The sequence below is a fragment of the Callithrix jacchus genome, chromosome 4, assembly GCF_049354715.1.
Source record: "Callithrix jacchus isolate 240 chromosome 4, calJac240_pri, whole genome shotgun sequence".
Classification (NCBI taxonomy): Eukaryota; Metazoa; Chordata; class Mammalia; order Primates; family Cebidae; genus Callithrix; species Callithrix jacchus.
The window spans coordinates 86,886,377-86,904,704 of NC_133505.1; positions in this window are offsets into that span (position 1 = coordinate 86,886,377).

Here is an 18,328-nt window from a genome sequence, read left to right on the forward strand (position 1 = left end):
TGTCAAGATACTCTTCTACCAGCTTCATATGTGCTATTCTATTTTATTCTCACAACTTTATGCATAATACCTCCTTCCCAACACAAGTGAGAAAGCTAAGCCCAGAATAGCTAATTAAGTTTTATAAAAGCACACAGCTAGTAAAAGACAGGACTTGAAAATTTAACCTTCAACTCTACCTTTTATTATTCTACACTGAAAAAAACATGAATTGGACTCAATACTATAGAGCAAAGCTCAAGAGCTAAACCAAAAGCGTTAGAATAAAGGGAGCCAAAAATTCCTCGTATCTAAAAACACTAGAAGAAAGTCTGGGCAAAACCATTTAGGACATAGGCATAGGCAAAGACTTCATGAATAAAACACCAAAAACATTGGCAACAAAAGCCAAAATAGACAAATGGGATCTAATTAATCTCCAGAGCTTCTATACAGTAACAGAAACAATCATTAGAGTGAACCAGCAACCAACAGAATGGGAAAACATTTTGGCAATCACCCATCTGACAAAAGAGCTAATATCCAGAATCTACAAAGAACTAAAACAGATTTACAAGGAAAAACAAACAAACAAACTCATTCAAAAGTGGGTGAAAGACATAAACAAACACTTTTCAAAAGAAGACATTTATGAGGCCAAGAAACATATGAAAAAATACTCGTCATCACTGGTCATTAGAGTAATGAAAATCAAAATCACATGGAGATACCATCTCACGCCAGTTAGAATGGCAATCATTAAAAAATCTGGAGACAACAGATGCTGGAGAGGATGTGAAGAAATAGGAACACTTTTACACTATTCGTCAGAGTGTAAATTAGTTCAACCATTGTGGAAGACAGTGTGGCAATTCCTCAAGGACCTAGAAATAGAAATTCTGTTTGATCCACCAATCCCATCACTGGGTATATATCCAAAGGATTATAAATCATTCTATTATAAAGACACATGCACATGTATGTTCATTGCAGCACTGTTTACAATAGCAAAGACCAGGATCCAACCCAAAATGCCCATCAATGATAGACTGGACAAGAAAAATATGGCACATATACACCATGGAATACTATGCAGCCATAAAAAACGATGAGTTCTTGTCCTTTGCAGGGACATGAATGAATCTGGAAACCATCATTCTCAGCAAACTGACACAAGAACAGAAAATCAAAGGGTGTTGCACAATGAGAACACACGGACACAGGGAGGGGAGCATTACACACTGGGGTCTTTTGGGGGACTAGGAGAGGGACAGAGGGTGGTGGGGAGGTTGGGGAGGGATAACATAGGGGAAATGCCAGATATAAGTGATGGGGAGATGGAGGCAGCAAACCACATTGCCATATATGTATGTATGCATCAATCCTGTGATATCTGCACATGTACCCCAGAACCTAATGCATGATAAAAATATATATATAATACATTTTTTAAATGGATTATGAAATTGAATGTGAGAAAATATTAAAAAACAAAATCTTATATTTTGTTTTATTTTACATTTGTCCTTATATTCTTCACAGGATACGTTAAATTAAAAGCTATTGAGATTTCTGAACAAAGTCCTATATGAGAATGAGAATGTGACCTCTATGATTACATTTGCCAACATAAAAAAAAGATGTAAGTAGGTATTATTATTGTTCTTATTTACAAGGTCTTGGATTTAAAAATATAATTCTCTTAAAAAGAATAGAAATTTTTCTCTTCTAATTTAGCCTTTGAGAGTCAATTGATTCAACTAAACACTCAGAGACAATTGAGTAAATAATAACAAGATATTTGCATTATTCATTTCAAGTTTCAATTTTACATAAAAGCAGCAAAGACTTAAAGAGAAAAATAACATTGTACCACCAATAGGAAGACATTGGTATAGAAATCTGGATTAAAATTCAAAAATCATTTACGATGATATCATTTCCATAATATTTACAGAATATCAATAGGTGAAACTATTTTTAAAAGTCTCATGATAGTCATAATATATGCCACAAATTCTTTGATAAGATCCAATACTCATAACTAAAAGGCTTATTTGACCAAAATGCTGATAGTGATATGATTAAACACTATAAATAAAAACATATTTTAACATGTAAAGAACTCATATTTAAAACCAATAATCAGCATTCTTTCTAATAATTAAAATACTAATAATGTGATGAAGCACTTAAGATTGTCTTAAAATCAGGAAGAACAACCAAAATGCCCATGTTGTTGTGAAATAGAAACTAGTCTGGGCTGGGTGCAATGCCTCACACCTGTAACCCCATCATTTTGGGAGGCTGATGCAGGTGGATCACCTCAGGTCAGGAGTTTAAGACCAGCCTGGTCAACATGGTAAAACCCTGTCTCTATTAAAAATACAAAAATTAGCTGGGCATTGTGGCACAGGCCTGCAATCCCAGCAACTTGGAAGGCTGAGGCAGGAGAATCACTTGAACCTGGAAGGCAGAGGTTGCAGTGAGCCAAGATCATGCTACTGCACTCCAGTCTGGGAGACACAGCAAGACTCTGTCTCCAAAAAATAAAAATAAAAAATAAAAAAATAAAAGAAACTAGTAATATGATTCTTGAAAACTGATATGGTTTGGATTTTTGTTCCCACCCAAATCTCATGTTGAATTAGAGGAGGGGCATAGTGAGAGGTAATTAGATCATAGGGATGAATTTCCTCTTTACTCTTCTCAAGATAGTGAGTGAGTTCTCATAAAATCTGATGGTTTAAAAGTGTGTACCACTTTCCTCTTAGTGCTCGCTCTCCTGCTGCCATGTGAAGAAAGTGCTAGATTACCCTTCATCTTCCAACATAATTGTAAGTTTCCTGAGGACTCCCAGTCATCTTCATGTTAAGCCTGAAGAACTGTGAGTCAATTAAACCTCTTTTCTTTATAAATTACCCAGTCTCAGGTAGCTCTTTATAGCAGTATAAGAATAGACTAATACAGAAAATTGGTACCAGAAGAATGGGGTACTGCTATAAAGATACCTGAAAACATGGAAGGGACTTTGGAACTAAATACTGGACAGAGTTTAGAACAATTTCAAGGGCTCAGAAGAAGACAGGAAGATATAGGAAAGTTTGGAACTTCCTAGAGGCTTATTAGGATGGTTTTGACCAAAATGCTGATAGTGATATGGGCACCAAAGTCCAGAATGAGGTGATCTCAGATGGAGATGAGGAACTTGTTGAGAACTAGAGTTAAGGTCACTCTTCCTATGCTTTAGCAAAGATGCTGGTGGCATTTTGTCCCTGCCCTAGAGATCTGTGGAACTCTGAACTTGAGAGAGATGATTTAGAGTATCTGATGGAAGAAATGTCTAAGTAGCAAAGCATTCAAGAAGTGACCTGGATGTTTCTAAAAGTGTTACTTATACGTGTAGGCAAAAGGATGATCTAAAACTGAAATTTACACTTAAAGAAAAAAGGAGCATAAAAGTGTGAAAAATTTGCAGCTTTATCATTTGTAGAAAATAAAAAACTTATTTTCTGGAAAGAAATTCAAGCCTGCTACAGAAATTTGCATAAGTAAAGAGGAGCTGAATGTTAACAGCCATGACAATAGAGAAAATGTCTCCATGGCATTTGAGAGACCAGGAGCCCCTACCATCACAGATCCAGAGCCCTAGGGAAAAGAAATACTTTTATGTGTCAGGCCCAAGCCTCAACAGCTCTGTGAAGCCTCAAGACATGGCACCCTGCATCCCAGCCACTCTAGCTCTAGGCTTGGCTAAAATGGGCCAAGCTACAGCTTGGGCCCCAAGTCTTGGCCATACTGGGTGATGGCTGTTTGTGCTAAGCTTGTGGGTATGCAGAAGGCAAAAATTAAGGTTTGGGAGCCTCCTCCTAAATTTCAGAGAATGTAAGAAAATACCTGGATGTCTAGGCAGAAGTTTGCTGCAGGGGCAGAGCCCTCATGGAGAACCTCTACTAGGGCAGTGTGGAGGAGAAATGTGGGGTTGGAGCTCCCACACAGAGCCTCCACTGGCACACTGCCTAGTGGAGTTGTGAGACGAGACAAGGACCACCATACTCAAGACCCCAGAATGGTGCAGTCAGTCACTGACAGCTTGCACTGTGCACATGGAAAAGATTCAGCCACTCAATGTCAGCCCATGAAAGCAGCCATGGAGGCTATACCCTGCAAAAAACAGGCACACAGCTGCCCAAGGCCTTGGGAGTCCACTTCTTACATCAGTGTGCCCTGTATATGACACATGGAGTCAAATGAGATTATTTTGTAGCATTATGATCTAATGACTGCCCTGAGGGGATTCAGACTTGTATGGGGCATGTAGCCCCTTTGTTTTGGTGAATTTTTCCTATTTGGAATAGGAGCATTTACTCAATTTCTGTACCTCCATTGTATTTTGGAAGCTGCTAAATTGTTTCTTATTTTACAGGCTTATAGGTGGAAGGGATTTACTTTGTCTCAGATAAGACCTTAGACTATGGACTTTTGAGTTAATGTTGAAATGAGTTAAGACTGGGGGACTGTTGAGAAGGGGTATTTTGCAATATGATGACATGAGTTTTGGGAGGGTCCAGGGGAAGAATAACATGGTTTGGATCCATGGCCCTTGCCCAAATCTCATGTCAAATTTGAGGAGGGGCCTGTGGGAGGGGGATGATTGGATCGTGAGGTGATTTCTCCCTTTCTGTTCTCATGATAGCGACTGAGTTCTTATGAGATCCGATGGTTTAAGAGTGTATAGCATTTCCCACTTTGTGTTCTCTCTCTCTCTCTCCTGTCACCACATAAAGATGTTAGCTTCTTCTTCACTTTCTATCAAGAAGTTCTTTATAGCACTGTGAGAACAAACTAATACAATAACAACAAATGTAAATACACTAGAACTTGACCATTGCTCACTAAACCTCATTAAAATTTTTAGAGCTAATAAAATAATTTAATAAATTACCTGCTTATAAAATATACAAATATTGATAGCTATCTTCTGTATCAACAATTAATATGACCTATTTCACATTGGGAACCATAATCCTAAAACAACTAACATTAGCTTTCCATAGAAGCTGGTAGGGAGAAAACTATAAAACTCTACTGCAGGAGATAGAACACTTCAATAATTGAAGGGATATGCCAAGTTCCTAGAGAGTAAGTTTGAATAATTTGAAGATATTAGTTTACCAAGTTAATTTTATGTTTAATATGTATCTAGGCCAGGCACAGTGCATAATGCCTGCAATCTCAGCACTTTGGGAGGCTGAGGTGGGCAGATCATGTGAGGCCAGGAGTTCAAGACCAGCCTGGTGAACACGGTGAAACCCTGTCTCTACTAAAAATACAAAAGTTAGCCAGGCATGGTAGTGGGTGCCTATAATCCCAGATATTCAGTAGGCTGAGGCAGGAGAATTGCTTGAACCTGAGAGGTGGAGATTGCAGTGAGCCAAGATTGTACCACTGTACTCCAGCCTGGGTGACAGAGTGAGACTCCATCTCAAAAAATAAAAAAACATAAATATATATATGAGTCTAATAAAAATTCTAATGGGATTGTTTTTGGAGCTTGATGAAATGCTTCAAAAGTTCATAAGACACAATAACAAACAAGATTTTCTAAATAATTCTTTTTTTTTTTTTCTGAGATGGAGTCTCCCTCTGTCACCCACGCTGGAGTGCAGCAGCACAATCTTGGCTCACTGCAACCTCTGCCTCCCAGGTTCAATTGATTCTTCTGCCTCAGTCTCCTGAGTAGCCGGGATTACAGGTATGAGCCACCATGCCCAGCCCTTAAATATTTTTAAAAGATGAGTTACTAGGGAGAACTAGCCTATAGCTATTAAAAGATACTGAAAATCTATGTTCCCCTTTATGGCTGCTCTGCTTTTGATATTTAGTGATAATTCAGATATTTTATAGTTAATTTTGTTCATAAAAATCAAATTGTCTATACAATTTTGTGTAAATTACTTACATATGTGAAAAATAAAGTGACCAAAGAGTTAGCACACAGAAAATTAGTATTTCAGGCATTATAGACTCACATTGATTTGAAATATTTGCCACTTAGGAATAGTATATAGAAACGTGTCATAGCAGTTTCTGCTGCTGCTGCAATTTAGGTACCTTTCATCTCTCCCATGACTACTGAAGTAATTTTCTACCTGGTCTACTCAGTTTCTGCAATACAACATTCACAGAGCTGAGAAAGTCATCTGTAAAAAAACAAACAACACACTTCTTCCAACCACTGGTGTTTCCCTGTTAGCTACTCCACTTACATCTGTCAGTATGGTTCACTGCACAGCTCTAACCTCATTCCCTATCACCCTTCTGCTATGAACTTATGTCCCAGTTGCCCAGAACATGATAGGCACATTCTCTTATTTGTATCATGATCACTGTTCTTTGCATATAATTTGCTTTCTGACTAGAATCCTATTGTAATATCTATTCAAACACATCCAATGTCAAAAGTCTTAATTTAGACATCAAAAATTTTCATTACTTTCATTTTTATTGTTATCTTTTTCTATTTCATGAAGATACATGAAGGCAGTGTCTAGATGGCCTCTCTGACTCCACTACCTAGACCAGCGCATGCCACTTAGTAGAAGCTCAATAAATATCTGCTACATGAATGAACATCTACTATAGCTGTATCACGTTTTGTTATAATTGCTTGGTTATTTATACTATTTGAAAATAAAAATGTGTTTAGAGGGTTTTCTTGTTTTCGATGCATGAGCACATGGTCAACTACTGCTGAAATGGGGAATGGAGTTAAAAAAAGGTTAAATAAGTAAATAAATAAATTTTAAATTACAATGGTACAACAAAGGATACAGGCATTACCTACAACTAGCAAAAACTATAATGGAAACTCCTTGGTAAAAGAGCCAGTGAAACACACACACATACACATACACACACACGTATATATATATAAAACAGCGATATATATTTATATAGTTTTATAATTACTTGATATTCACTGCTAATGTAGGCAAATATGCTGAGATATTTTCATGGTCAGCATTCTTTTGATATATTACCTTAAAACAAAATGACAACTTTGACTCTTCAGCAGTCATATTCCACTGTACTGCAAGTGTTAAACACTGATGCTGGTTTCATCACTTGAATTATCCATTTTAACCTCTTAGGGACTTTGTGGAGAGCAGCCTTTCTTAAGAGTTCCTTTTTTGAACAGAATCTTGAGCTTCAGTGCTAACTTTGTAATTTTTTGGTCAAACACTTGTGTATCACATCCAGGAAATTGTTTTCTGAGTAAACAAAAATAAAAACATGAGGAAAATGCTAAAAATAACATTTTTAGCTCTCTCAATAAATTACCATATCTATATACAGTAGGCAGTCTACAAATCCCATATATATCTTTTATAAAAATTTCATTAAATTATCTCTGTACAGAAAGATGAATATAGTTGGTTTCTATCTGTCTAGTTATCTGAGAGCAGTAAGTCTGGCAGTTTTTTTCTTTTTTCTTTTTTTTTTTTCTGCAATGGAGTTTCGCTCTTGTTACCCAGGCTGGAGTGCAATGTTGTGGTCTCGTCTCACCAGAACCTCCACCTTCTGGGTTCAGGCAATTCTCCTGAGTAGCTGGGATTACAGGCACATGCCACCATGCCCAGCTAATTTTTTGTATTTTTAGTAGAGACGGGGTTCCACCATGTTGACCAGGATGGTCTCGATCTCTTGACCTCGTGATCCACCCGCCTCGGCCTCCCAAAGTGCTGGGATTACAGGCTTGAGCCACCGTTCCTGGCCCAAGTCTGGCAGTTTTTTAAAAAACTCTGTCATTAAAATTTGTCTTTACTTCAGACTATTCGAATCAGTCTAAATTATCAATATTTATTTTATAGGCATATTTTGGTTTATTGTGCTTTGCTTTATTGTACTTTGAGGTACCGTGTTTTTTGCAAATTGAAGGACTGTCACAATCCTGTTGCAGCAAGGCTTTCCTGTAAGTGCCGTTCTTCCAACAGCAGCTGCTCATTTCATGTCTCTTTCAAATTTTGGTAAATCTTGTAATATTCTAAACTTTTTTGCTGTTACTATATCTGTTACGATGATATGCGATCAGTGATCTTTGAAGTTACTATCATAATTGTTTTGGTGCACCACAAACTGTGCCCATATAATCAGTAGATGTAAATGTTCTGACTACTCCACTGACCAGCCTTTCCTCTCTCTCTCTCCCACTCCTCTTGCCTCCTTATTCCCTCCAAAAATAAACAGTATTAAAAGTAGGCCAAAGCATAATTTTATAATTGACTCCAAGTGTTCAAGTTAAAGGAAGAGTTGCATATCACTTCCTTAAAATAAAAAGCTAGATATAATTAAGCTTAGTGAGGAAGACATGTTGAAAACCGAGATAGACAAGAGGCTTTTGAAGGAAATTAAAAGTGCTACTCCAGTGAAACCATGAATGATTAAAAAAAAAAAAAAAAAAAAGAAGAAGGAAGAAAAGAAAAAGAAACAGCCTATTGCCACTATGGAGAAAGTTTGAGCAATCTTGATAGCAAGATCAAACCAGCTGTAACATGTCTTTATGCCACAGCTTAATCTACTGCAAGACTAACTCTCTTCAATTCTATGAAGGAAAAAGAGGTGAGGAAATTACAGAAGAAAAGTTTCAAGCTAGCAGAGGTTAGTTTATGACGTTGTTGAAGAAAATAAGCCATGTCCATAACATAAAAATGCAAGGTGAAGCTTAGTGCTGATGGAGGAGTTGAAGCAAGTTATGCAGAAGACCGAGTTAAAGTAATTGATCACTGATGAAGGTGGGTACACTAAACAACAAATACCCCCCTGTAGATGAAACAGTGTTACATTAGAGAAAGGTGTTATCCAGGATTTTCATGCTTGAGAGGTAAGTCAATGCCTGGCTTCAGAGCTTCAAAGGACAGGCTCTCTTGTTAAAGGCTAATGTTATCTACTGACTTGAAGTTGAAGCCTATGCTCATTTATCATTCTGAAACTTCTACAAGCCTTAAGAATTATGCTAAATCTACTCTGCCTATGCCCTAGAAATGAAACAACAATGCTTGGATGACAGAACAATGCTTTTGATAGCATGGTTTACTGAATATTTTTGGCTCATTGTTGAAGCCAAATGCTAAAAAACAAAGATTCCTTTCAAAATACTACCATTCACTGACAATTTACTGGATCACCCAAGAGCTCTAATCATGATGTACAAAGAGATTAATGTTGTTTCCATGCCTGCTAACACAAGATCCATTCTGGAGCCTGTGGATCAAGAAATAATTTTAACTTTCAAATCTTATTATTTAAGAAATATATTTTTCCAGGCTAGAGCTGCCATAGACAATGATTCCTCTGATGTAGCCAGACAAAGGAAATTGAAAATCTTCTGGAAAAGATTTGCTACTCTAGATACCATTAAGAACATGTGTGAATCATGGGAGGAGATCAAAATATCGTTATAGGAGTTTGGAAGAACTGGATTCCAACCTTCATGAATGACTTTGAAGGGTCTAAGACTTCAGTGGAGGGAAATAACTACAGATGTGTTGGAAACAGCAAGAGAGATAGTGTTAGAAGCGAAGCCTTGAAGATGTGACTGAACGGATGCAATCTCATAATAAAGCCTGAATGATGAAGTGTTGCCTCATAAAAATGAGCAAAGAAAGTGGTTTCATGAAATATAATCTGCTACTGGTAAAGATACTATGAATGTTGTTGAAATGACAATAAAAGATTTAGAATATCACACAAACTTAGTTTACAAAGCAATTGCAGCGTTTGAGAGGACTGAGTCCAACTGTGACAAAAGTTCTACTGTGGATAAAATGTCAAGCATCCTTACATGCTACAGAAAAATGTTTTGTAAAAGAGTCCGTCAGAAAGGTAGAAAACTTCACTGTTGTCTTATTTTAAGAAATCATCATAAGCACCTTAATCTTAGCAACCATCAGCCAGCAACGTCAAAGTGAGACCCTCCGTGAGCAAAAAGACGATGACTCTGAAGTGTCAGACATTCATTAGCATATTTAGCAATAAATAATTTTTAAACCAAGGTACGCACACAGTTTTTTTATATATAATGCTAATGCACACTTAATACATTATAAACATAACTTATTGTGTACCAAGAAACAAAACAATTTATGTGATTTGCTTTATGGTGATACTTGCTTTACTGCAGTTCTCTGGAACCAAACCCACGGTATCTCCAAGGTATGCCTGTATTAACAGGATTCAGGTAACCAATCACTCTTTGTTACAAATTGTTTTTTCATGTGGCAAACTGTTCTTAAATGAGCATATTTATAAATGTAGATTTTTTTTTTACTTAAAAAAAATGTTTTAAAGAGAGACACAACCAAAACACGAGTTTGAATTTGGAATTAAGTTTGCTCATACTGAAGAAAATAGGAAGCAAATAAATAGAAACTTTCACATAAAGTCAAATAAAAACAGAAGGAGAGTAGACATTTGGGTATTTACTTTCGTTTATCTGAAATTAATACAGATTCTTATTTGACAATTTTCGGATTATAATCAGTAAAACATCCCATAATCACTACCATCAATTTATACCATTTTCTCACCTAAAACCTAAGGAGGTGGTGCTTAGTAAAAACAAGAGGAAAAAAAGACTTTCTAAAAGTATCTTACATATAAGAAAATATATAATGGAATGTAGCATGGTATCCAGCAAAACTCTTTGAAAACACAAATGCTTATTTATTTATATTTGTATTTTCTTATTTTTGCTTAGTTTTATTAATTTAAAAAAGATTTAGTTTGTTTAAAAATGTGACTTAAACAGAGAACTGAAATTGTCTATATTCAATACAGTAGCAGAAACCATTTTGTTCTTTTTTCTAGTCATATATATTAGATTTAGCATGAACACACACTAACAAAGACACCAGTAGCTACAGAAAATGCTCATACTAAGAAGAATTTCACTCAAGACTCTTGTTTTCTTTTTAAAAGTACAAAATGTCACAGAAATTACTGATTGTTTCAAATGTTGCTAATGACAGTGGTTCAGTTATTAATCTCTCGAAGAAAATACAAAGTACTAGGTCTCTTATTTTCTGAAATTATGAAATGCCATCTCTACCTTTCCCTGGTGTCTAGGCCCTGACCTTTTGTTTTATTGCTTTGAGAGATTGCTGTGCCATAAGTAATGGATCACCTTAGCATAGACGAAAAACAAAAGCTACCAGTAGCTATCCAAACCAGAAGCCCTGGAGACAAATTATAAAAATCCACGTTAATGATCAAAGAACAACTTCTCCCATCATGCAAAAATATGGTAAAAAAAATTTCCTTTGCTTTATGTTTCTTTTTTTTTTCTTTTTTGTCCATGGCAGCCAAATTCCCTAATTGGGTTGTCTGCTGGAATAAGTTAAAGTCTGAAGTGTTTGTATCTGCCTTACTTCTACTTTTCTTAATACTTGCTTAGCTTCACAGTTAAAAGTAAAACTGGTAAATGCAAAGATCATGCAATATTGTTGCATTGATGAATTGCACTGATTTCAAATGTTGCCAAAAGGACTAGAAATGAGAGCAAGTGAAAGCATCCAGATCAAGCTGATAGGAGAGATGAACCCGCTTCTGGGACTCGGTTGCATACTCAGCACTTATTTTTGCTGAGACCAGGTGTTCTGCCTCACTTCTGTTACGGAAGAGCTAAAACAAAGAGCTTAGGAATGCCTCAGCTGGAGCCTACACACTCCAATGCGATGACCACAAACCCCTATACCAGTTTTGAACAGTGGCAAATCAGCAGGTTTCACACTACCCTAAGGACTAACTCATCAAACCAGCTGATTCAAGATTTATATCAGAACCCAAACTTTGTAACAATCGGATTTAACCCTTTCCAAAAGAGCCTTTAATATGTAATAGTAGCTGTCTCTAAAGACTGAAAAATAAAGTGCCTGGACACAGCTTCTGAAGTAGCTGATGAGCATTGATTTTGCTACAAGTCAAAGTCAAGCAACTTGAATTTGGCAAATAATTTTGTTGAGAAAATAAGCATTGCCAAAAAGGGATTGGGCTGCTGATTGAATTTTTTCCCTTTTCACTTGATACACTTTGAAAATAGACATAGAAAGCCCTTGGTTAAACCAAATAAAACCTGCATATATCAGATTGTTGGTCTCATGTGTGACTTCTGGGTATATTTTTGAGCATGGCATCCACCTTAAGGCTTTTTAAAATTAGGGCTGTTTCATGAATGTGGTAAAAATGTAATTTATAACAAGGTCACTAATAGAATATACTTGCATGACTCATTTATCCTTTTATAGGATATGCATGGCCAGACATAAGCATCTTATCTACAGTGTTTCTAAATTACCTCTCTGGAACTTTCATCCAGCCCTAAGAAACTTCAAAGTAAGAGTAAGAGAAACATATTTCTAATGGGTAAGTTTAAAAACAGGCAAATTATTTTTAAATAAAAGAAAGAGAATCTCTAGGGAGTTGCGTGCAAGCATCTGCACTTGAACAAGCATTTGAAGTGGCAATAACAGAAAAATTGTGGAGAAATTAAATTGAAATGAAAATTTAAGAATTTTAAGGATACCGAAAAGTTTCTATGTATTAAAGAATATAAGACAGTGCTTCTTAAATATTGTATGTTTTAATAGTAACTATAACTGGAAAACAAGACAAAAATAAAATAAAAACAAGACGAAAATAAAAACTGTGCTTTGATTTTAAGGAAAAAGTAATTTGAGTTAGTAATGGCTCTATAATGGAGCAATTTTTCCCCCACCCAGACAGTGAGTGACAAGCAACACCATGGGCCAAACAGGTAAGCTTTCTGTAGGCCACTTGGACATTTTAAAATGTCACAAAAGTTTATAATTTTAAAACTACAATAAAAAAAAGACAACTAGTCTATGATATTGGTGCATTAATACTTCAGGTGTAACACTATTGTTTCTCTGCATGTCTTTATAATTTGTCAGTTTTAATTATTATGATATCAGAGCTATAAAAAGAAAGAAACAACTTGTGGGGATAGAGAGTAGAATAATGGTTACCAGAGGCCGGAAAGGGCAGCTGGAGTGGGGGATAAACAGGGAATGGTTAGTGGGTAAAATACAGTCAGATATAAAGGACAAGATCTAGAGTTTGGTACCACAATAGGGTGACTATAGTTAGGAATAATTTATTGCATATTTAAAAATAACTCAAAGAGTGGAATTAGAATGTTCCGTTTGCATTTCGAAGTTTCATTTGCAGTTGGGCATTCAGTCATCACCAACACTGGACCCACCTATTATCATTCAAATAGAGAGAACTAATTAATTGAACAAATTATGGAAGAGCTCAGGCAAACTACTTATTTTTTTTAATCAAATTAGGGATTATACTTTATTTCCTTTTCAGTAGAAAATTTCTGCTGCTTTCTGGTTACATAAATCTTGAGACAGGAAGCTACATATATATATTTTTTCTCTATTGAATAGTTTTGTTGCCTTAGTATACACTTGTCAAATATAAGTGAAGTTGATGATCAAGCTCAAGGTCAGCTTTAATTCAAAATAAGTTGCGCATGAGCTTCAGGCTTTGGGATATCTGAGAGGTCTCTGATAAGGAACACTGCTGCTCTGAGTTCCTCCGACTCCTTGAGCAGTTCCCATAGTTCCAAGCAACCCTGACAGGCCGAGGTCACAGGGAAAGAAGGAGCTGTATTTGGCCTCACCTCCATACCCTGGCAGAACCACTAAGCCCCTGGAGCATGTTTCCTTCCAAATATAACTGAATATAGGAAAATGAGGATGAGGGTAAATAAAATTACAAAATGGAGAGTGACAAAAGGCAGGCTGCACACTGTCTGCAGGTCTTCCTTCCACATGGACTCAACATCATTCTCCAAATGTTGATATCACCTCTGCCATCTGCATTTCTGGGATTTAAGACCTACAGCACTTCCTTTTATCCACAACAGAGAATTTTGGTACACTTGGCCCAAGAGGTCAGTTTAAACATAGTCTGCTTTTTAGTCTTTGCCTGAAACTTGGTTGAAATATTTGATATTAAAGATGGGCGCAGTGGCTCATGCCTGTAAATCCCAGTGCTTTGGGAGGCCAAGGCTGGTGAATCACCTGAGGTCAGGAGTTTGAAACCAGCCTGGCCAACATGGTGAAACCCCGTCTCTACTAAAAATACAAAAATTAGCTGGGCACGGTTGTGGGTGCCTGTAATCCCTGCTACTAGCAAAGCTGAGACAGGAGAATCTCTTAAACCTGGGAGGCAGAGGTTACAGTGAGCCAAAATCGTGCTATTGCACTCCAGCCTGGGTGACAGTGTGAGACTCCATCTTAAAAAAAAAAATGATATTTGAAAGAGTTGGTATTAAGAGTAGGCTAAATATCTATTCTTCCAGCTTTATCTCTGTTTTTAAGAAAGTCAAGTTGCTATATTATATTATCTTAGTTCCTTGCAGAAATGCCTTCTAAAGGTTAAGATTTAATATTATGCTCTCGGGTTTTATAAAGGTGCAATCAAAACCCTGGATATTTAACTGGCTACTCATTGTCCCTTTTGTAAGTATAAATTCCTTCTAATATTTAGTCAAAGAAAGTTTTTTCTTCGGATGGATTTTAACGCTATTTTTTAATTGGTCAGAGAAAAACTAAATAAATCATTTCATTTGTCTTTTTAAATTGTCTCCCAAATCCACAGTGAAGCTACAATAACTAAACCATCTTAATTTCCCATTATGAGCTGGCTTGCTCTTCCTCTTCATATTCAATCAGTGTTACTTATACTTGAGATCTATAGATTACTTATTTCAAAATCACCTAGAAGTTCTTTGGAAAATACAGGTCCCTTAGCCACAATCCAGAGATTTTGATACACTCCCTTGAAAGGGGCAGAGGAACAGTTATTTCTTTCAAGCAAGCTTCATACTTAATAGGCACCCTTGAGTTTGGAACTAGTCTATGATTCCGAAAGGCCTTTTAGTGGTATTAAGGGAGTCACAGTTTATTTGCTTTAATTTAATAATGTGACTGATATGAAATATTCACACACATACACATGCTCTTTTTTGGTCAAATAAGTAAGATGATAAAGAAACAGATGACCAGAGAGAAAGAATCAACAAGAAGACCTTCTACCGTTGATATGTTTAAAACTCACATACCAGTGTGCTGCTCACCACTAAGGCCATATTAAGAAAAAAAAAAAAAGTGCATGAAGAAACCAAGAAATTCTGCAAGGAAACCTAGCAAGGATTTTTGCAGGAAGGGATAAAACATCAGAGTTCTAGTTTCCAGGTACCTAAGCACAGGATCTCACATTATTTGCAGGGTTTTTTCTTTAAAGCTTTTTAATGCAAAAGGTTTTGTCTGGGTTGTAAACTAATTGCAGGAGTTTGATTACTAGATACTTTTCTAAATTACCTCTGCAAATGGGTTTTACAAACATTAAAACCAGGGTATAGCCACTTTACAATGAATGTCATTGGTAGAAATCCTAGACATTTAAAGAAAGCATTTTTTTCTAGCACAATTGTGGATTCTGTCCAGTGTAGACACAAGCCAAAGCTATAGAAAGTTAGCATATAATTCAATTTACCGAAGCAAATTAAAAAATAAGTTATACGAAGAATTTTTTTCAAGAAATCGTGGGTACTTTACAGCATACTCAAAATCGCACAATAGGTAAGATAGACTAAATTTATTTTCAAAAGTGTGTGAATGCAATCTGATATTTTCTTTATCAAATGAATCTTTTCTTTTTGTAGATTTCACATAGTGAGGTATCTCACTTTTCCATGAAGAATTATATAAAAACAAATGTCACTAATTTGTGGTCACAACCTGTCAATTAAGTTTGAAAATTAAAATACAAAATTAAAAAGTGGTAGTTAATGGTTTTAAACTCTCTATTTAATCTTTCAAAAAATATTGCAGGATGAGCACGAATATCTGATCTCCTTTGGTCATAACGAACAGAAATAACCAAAATAGTAGAAACACAGTAATAACTATTTTTTTAAAAATCCAATGGCACTGAAAACTAGGTAAGCTGACACTCATAGAGCACAAAGCCCAAGAAATGTCTGTTTTGAATAGTGCAAGTAGAATCAGAAAGAAAGAAAATGTTTGGAGGCAACTCAAAACTCCTTTTTCTAAAAAAGCAATATAGCCTCACAGAAAAACAGTAGACATATTAGGAGAAGTTCATTTATATTTCCTGTTTTTAAGAAGCGAAGGCCCTGAAATAGAGAAGAATTCCTAGCACCACTATAAATCAGAATCAGCTGAGGAACCAGGAGCTTAACCAAGTCCAGCTATGCCTAAAGAAAAGCCAGCTACTTGCTGGTTTGGTAAATGAATTTTACAGTTGGATAAGGCCATTATCTAAAATAGAAAGAGTTAAAACCTGTCATCAGAGAATATTTGTAAAATAATAATAAAAAATACTTCACATAAAAATGTTGAGATGCAGCCAAAACTACTCTCCAAAAATACATAGTAACTTTTACTCTTTTAGTGGTTGAACAGGAAGAAATAAAAATAAATTAAGTCAACATCCAATTCAATAAATTAGGACTAGAACAAGAAAACAAACCAGGATAGGCAGGAGAAATAAATAAAGGCTAATATTTGAGTTTTCACTTTTCTCCTTACTTACTCCTCCTTACTACTCAATGAGGCAGATACCATTAATAATACTATTTTATAGATGAGGAAACTGAGATGCACAGAGTTCAGTTTAAAAACGCAAAAGTGGAACAACTGACAAAACAGTACTTAGTTATTAGCAAAAAGTAAAAACAGAAAAAGATTTTATGGATGTTATTAGCAATGCATAAGAGGATATGACCACAGATAAAAAGATATTAACAAAATTTAAAAGAATATTATATTTGGCTCTCTTATGGGACATTGGAAATATAAAAAAAATTGATGAACTCTCCAGTAAAATGTAAATCACTAACTTTGGCTTAAGAAGGGTAAAAAACTCTGAACATCAAATAACTAAAAATATTGGCAATACATTCCTCAAAATGATGGCACAGGCCTGGATAGTTTTAAGAACGGTTGGGTAAAAAATTAGTACATATTTAAAATTTCTTCTCCAGAAGTCTTTATTTTTTAAAATTAGTAATAAATTATTTATTAATTTAAATGCCCTTGATTTTTAAAAATTTTTATTTTAGGTTTGGAAGTACATGTGAAGGTTTGTTATATAGGTAGACTCATGTCATGGGGATTTGATGTACAGATTATTTCATGACCCAGGTATAAAGCCCAGTACCCAATAGTTATCTTCTCTGCTCCTCTCCTTCTTCTCACCCTCCACTCTCAAGTAGACCCCAGTGTCTGTTGTTTCCTTCCAAATTTCAATTAACTTCCCTATAAATCATCTCACTTTTCACAGCTACCCTCTATTGCTTCCAAATTTCTTTCAAATTTTAGAGAACAAATTGTTCCCAGGCTATAATTGTTCCATTTCCAAGTCAAGATATAAAACTGAATATATATGTTAACTTATTCTTTATTGAGAGAATAAATTAAAAGGTAATAAAGGAATGCAGAAAGTGTGTACTTAAAACTACACACCAAATTAGAGGCAGACTAAAAGTAGACAGCACTACATTTCTACATTTCTAAAAATGTATCTACATTTTTTAGATACATTTGCGTCTCTAAAAGGCAAAAGATAAATCGTGTGTTGTCAGTGACGCAATGTTGGTAAACTGGTAGCTGCTGCAAGAAAGAAAGGCTACCTGGAAGAAATCAACAGGTACAATCTCATGTATGGCGAGGACAGAAGAAGCGGGGGCTATTTACAGCATGACTAATTGAAGTTCAAAATACGTACAGGTTGATTCCTCCACCCACCCATACTTCCAGTTCCATCCAGATGGAAAGAGGGAGAGAGCGAGAGCAAGAGCGAAAGAGAGAGAGAGAGAGAGAACAGAGTAGTGTTGGGGAGAAATAAGGCATGTAGGGTAGATCATGTTCTCAAGCCATCTTTGTTCTAGTAAGTGGGGATCATCCAATTTAATGAAGCAAGTGCTGCACACTGATGCTGAAGTAACTGCTGTCAGCTGACAACCCACCCAGATACACTAGCCTCCCAGTCGGCCTCTCTGTTGTTTTATTCCTAAAATTTTCATGAGTAGTCCACAATGACCAGATATTTAAAGAGAGCCAGCAACATGCAAAGGAAAGACTGAGCGACAAAAACTAAAAATGTATATCAAAGGAAAGGGCAGTAGTTTGGAGGAAAGCAGAAGAAAAGAAAATAAACTATTCTCAAAACCAGTTTTTCTCAGATTACCTATACAGGATGGAAGAGATGTTATCAATTGATAAAATTG